The following is a 5396-nucleotide window of genomic DNA, read 5'->3' as shown; positions in this document are numbered from 1 at the left end:
ATTTCCTCATGGACTACACTTTCTACCTCCCCTCTAGGGGCCTGTTTTGCCTTGAGTCTGGTTATAGGTCTAGAAGAAACTATTGGTGGGCCTTGAGAAACATCAGTAGTACCATGGCTGACATTTTCTTCAGAGAAAGTCACTGCTGGTTTATCAGACTCTAAAGGATTAATTTCCTCATGTAAAAGAGGCATGATTTCAAGGGGCAGAGCTAAGGGACTACTTCTTCAGGTAAAGTAAATCTTGAGAATCTGAGGATTCAGTTCTCAGCTTCCACAGTGTCCTCCCACACATCCCCATCCCAGGTTATAGAATCCCATTCTTTGCCAGTTAGTGCCCTTACTTTAACTGCTGGCACCCACTGAGGTTGGGACTTGAATTTTGCTGTAATTCGGCCAACCTTACAATGAGGGCTTCAGTTTGATTTTCTGCAACTTGAGCACTATGGCTCCTGGAGACAAGATTCTCTTCAAGGGCACGCTCGGAAACCTTCAGATTCTTTACTTGCATCTGGAGCTGGTCAGTTTTATCATACAGCTCATTCTTTTCACTCATCCATTTGTCCAGAGATACTAAGAGCAACAAGCCAGCAAAATCATTGTCCTCCCCGCCCCCAAATGGTAGAAACTTTAGTATACCAGCTTCCCTAATTCATTGCCAGTAACAATTGATGGATCATGGTAATCAAAGGCATTAGTTTCTTTAAGTTTGAAATATAGTTTCCATCATGGGCCTTCAATATCTTCCAAGCTCCCAGGAGAGAGAATATCTGGAGAGGTTTCAGTAGTTGAAAATGCTGGTGAATTAGAAGGTGCTGGAAAATAATTAAGCCGATTCCAGATTCTTAAAAGATTCATCCTTATACTTCTGCTCCTCTAGAACCACTTCTGGTACCAACTTCTGTATTAGTCAGAGTTCTCTAGAGTCACAGAACTTATGGAGTGTCTCTATATATTAAGGGAATTTATTGTGATGGCTTATAGCCAACTAACCTAACAATGGGCAGTTGTGGGTGGGAAGCCTAAGAATCTAGAAGTTGCTCTGTCCCACAAGGCCAGTTGTTTAAGCTGCTCTTCTATAGAAGTCAGTTGCAACAGACGTGCTGGCAGGTAAGTACAAGCAGTCAAAGAAGTCTTCCTTCTTCCAATGTCCTTATGCAGGCCTCCAGCAAAAGGTGTGGCCCAGATTAAAGCTGTGTACCACCACATCTGGATCTGGGACTTGCTTTATCCCAGGCTGACCTTGGACTCAGAGGTCTCCTTGACTCAGTCTCCTGGGATTAAAGGTGTGTATTACCTAACCTGGGCCTAAGCTTTTCATGGCCACTCTGCTTCAAGATCTCCATGCCATGATCCAGGTCAGAAACTTGTGTCTTCCAGTCTCAAGATCTGGATCACAGGTGAGCCCTCCAATTCTGGATTGTAGTTCATTCCAGGCATAGTCAAGTTGACACCAGGAATTGCCATTACACATGCCAAGGAAAGAATGTGAACCCCACCTCTTACTCCATACCCAGTTAACTCAAATGCATCTCAGCCCTGAAGCAACTGCAAAAGTCACCGAAGAACATACAAAAGCAATCATGTGTGCCTTGGGTTAAGCCTTAATCTCTTAGACACACGACCAGAAGAATAAACACCCAAAGGGGAGAAAAGATACAGAAGCCCATTCAAACCTATGCCAAACTGAAACCAAGTCTACTCAAAACTAAAAATTTTATAGAAAGAAGTCCATGAAGAAATTGAAAAGAACCCACTGGTTGAGTGTCGATATTTTTTTTAACTATTTCTCTGCAAAGGACTTGAAACCAGAATAGAGAAAATACTCTTACAAACTGATACTAAAAAGACAAGTCAGGTGGTTCAGAGCACTGACTGCTCTTCCGAAGGTCCTGAGTTCAAATCCCAGCAACCACATGGTGGCTCACAACCATGTGTAATGAGATCTGATGCTCTCTTCTGGAGTGTCTGAAGACAGCTACAGTGTACTTACATATAATAAATAATATATATATTTTAAAAAGTGAGAGACAAGGATATAAGATAGAGGATGAGGGAGAAGGGGAAGGGGACAGAAGAGAGGGGAGAAAGGAGGTAAGGGATAGGGCTAAGAGGTATTTGTCCCAAGGGAGAATGGTACAAAGGACTGCCTCTGAATAGAGAGGGGGCAGACGTGAACCACAGGTGGTTTATAAAGGTAAAGGGGAACCCTGTGTTAGGATGAGATATTTCATTTTAATTGGCATGTTAATTAGGTGAGTCAAAGTGGGCTTTTGATAGCTGGGCTTCAGTACTTTGATAGCTGTATCTTAGTAGTCAGTCTCAGAGGGAAGTAGCCAAATAACGGAAGAGACCTTGGTGGCTAGCTTTAGGAGTGTAATCTAACAGTTTTTAGCGTGGCAGAGGGAGTGGGGGACAAATACTCCTTACCCTAGTCTATCCGTTCATCAGACTTCAAATCTATTACAGACTGCTTCAGCAACTCCAGTGCCAGCCCCAGCCGTCTCCTTGGAATCTCCACCCTGATCATCCTCACAGACTACACTTCCTTAACCTCAGATGGTCCCAAAGAACCTGGACATCAACTGACACAGCCTGTTCTTCCCAGCCTTGACCAACTAACAAGCTTTCTTGGGTTCCCTAATGACAACACCCCAATGTCAACAGGAATCAGCCAGAGAAAAAGACACCCATTTACCCAACACCCAGGGACCCAATAATAAAACAAAAAGGTGGAAATGAAGGGACTCTAGCCAGCTTGCCGGCCTTGCCCTTCTCCCCAATTCTCTCTGCCTTGCTAAAAGAAACATTAGATTACATTCCTAACACTAGCCCCCAAGGTCTGTTCCCTTATTTGGCCAAGCCCTCCTCCTGAGACTGATCACCAAGGTCCAACTATCAAAACATCAAGGCCTAGGAATCAAACTTCATTATTTTTCGTAACCTAATTAAAATACCCAATCAGAGCTCACCAACATGAACTAGCTCATTTTAACACAGACCTCTCCGAAAGTCAACGCTTGCAGAGCTAACCACTGCTGTTTCTGCCCACTTCAGATGCAGCATCTTGTCTCTCTGTCTTGCTTAATAATTGCTCTCTTTGCATTTGGTGTGTGCTTTGAAATTGATGTCTGGGTGTGGTCTGTGCCTAATCTGGGTCCAGAGGGGAGCACCCCACACAATATGTGGTTCCCCCTTCTGGAATGATTTGAGTTTATGTCCCGGTTGCTCTGAGAGAAAAAGATGTGAGAGAAGACTAGGGACGGAGAGGCCTCTCTTCCTGAAGCGTGGGGTCAAACTGACTAGTAGTGACAATACTATCTGGGTGAGTGTAGTAAGGGAAATGTCCAGGGTCTTAGCCTCAGGTTTTCAGACCAAGCAATGCATGCATGGCAGCCTCCGTCAGCTATGGGGACAGCAAACATAGACAATGACCCATGGAGTCTTGATAATTGGTACCCAGCTGTTCCCCTAAGTGGACACCAGAACAGGTTATAGGCCCTGGGATACGCAGAACTGAAGCTGGGAATTCCAGCATCAGGTAGCGTGGAGAACTGGTTCCAGCTTTTTGCTCTCTTTGCTATCCAGGCCAAGGACAAGCTTTCAGTACTGGAAGAAACCAATCAGAATCCTGGCCCGCGGTGATGTCAGTCATGTGGTACTGATATAGCTTACCGGATGCTTTACGGTCATGTGAAGAATGTCAGGTAATCAAATGAAGGGAAATGTACTCTCAGAGGACATCAAAATCCAGGCTCTGACAGAAGCTAGGAGACTTCAGAAAACACTCTAGGTTGGGCTGACTCAAGTTTCATGGCCAAGTGTTATGGAGCCACACACAGATGGGGTCTAAATCTACCCTCCTGGTATACACCACCTTGGTCAGCTCTAGAACCAGTAACAGACAGACAGACAGACAGACAGACAGACAGACAGACAGACAGACAGAAATAAAGAAGCCCTGCCCTTCTCCTTTTAAATGATTCTCTTTTTACAGATGTGATTATTGTGTGTATACATCATTGGCCTGCATGTATGCGTGTGCCTGGTGCCTGTGGAGTTCTGAAGCGAACTTTGGTGTTCCTAGACCTGTAGTTATATATGGTTGTGAGCTGCTACGTGGGTGTCGGACATGGGACCCTAGTCTTCTACTCTTGACATAGCTCCAGCTCCTGAATGACTTTTATTGTTGTTATTTTTGAGACAGGGTCTCACTATGTAGCTTTGGCTCTCCTGGAATTCGCTCACTGTGAAGAACAGGCTGGTCTCAGATTCACAGAGATCCACCTGCCTCTGCCTCCTGAGTGCTGGAATGCAAGGTGTGCATACACCACCATGCCAGGCTTGAATTCGTCTTTTAAAGTTATGTAGAACACCACTTTAAGCTTTTATTTTACAATTATTTACTCATTTGTAGGTGTATACATGGGCACTTGTACGAGGTGTGTGTGTGTGTGTGTCTGTCTGTCTGTCTGTCTGTCTGTCTGTCTGTCTGTCTGAAGACAACTTAGGAGAGTTGGCTTGCTCCTCCCACCACCTGTGCCTGGGGAATGGAAGTCAGGTCACCAGGCTTGGTCACAAGAACCTTTACCTGATGATCCTGTTCACTGGCCCCAAGGTACTTTAGAAACCTTTGTAGTCTTTTAAATGAGATAGAGCCATCAAACCCTAATAGAAATACCGGTTTCTGTGCCAACTGAAAGTTTTAAAGCATTTGTAGATTGATGATGAGATAAAATTAAGATAAAAAATAATCAATAAACATACCCTAAAAATAAAGTCATCGCAGAAAGCACTTCTAATGCAGGATTCTGTGTGTTCAGAGCTCCCTTAGAAACCTGAACTTTCTTTGACCTGATGGAAAGCAGGCACTTCAGCCTGGGATGAAAAACAGTATGATATGCTGTTCAAAAATAAACAGTTGTTGAAAGTGCCTCTCTGCCCCCAGAGACCTCACGAGAAAAAGCGGCTCGGTGTTTGCTGATAACACAAGAGGAATTCAGGGGAAATACTGCAAACACGGAAAACAATTTGCTCAATCTTTTTTTGTTCTTTGTTTGACTGTGGCAGTGACCCAGAAGTGTAACTTCTTTCTCTCAGTCCAGAACACTTTCCAAAGCTCCCAGGCTCCCAGAACTGCCAATGAGGAAGCTTGCCTGCGCTTTTTGGTAACAATGGCAGCATCCGGCTAACACTGTGAAGGAAGAGACAGTCAGTAAAATCTGCTGTATTTTTTTCAAGGAATACAGGCTCATGAAGTGACTTGGGGAGAACGTGTTAATTTCCTTCACTGCCCTGTAGAACAAAATCAAGCCATGCAATAGTGCTTGTGAGTGCTAATGAATTCAGTATTATGCATATTCATTTTATACGTATGGGCTTAATTAATTCAGCTTT

Source organism: Mus pahari, chromosome 11 (genome assembly GCF_900095145.1).
Source record: "Mus pahari chromosome 11, PAHARI_EIJ_v1.1, whole genome shotgun sequence".
In the NCBI taxonomy this organism is placed as follows: Eukaryota; Metazoa; Chordata; class Mammalia; order Rodentia; family Muridae; genus Mus; species Mus pahari.
Note: the sequence above shows the minus strand (reverse complement) of the source record.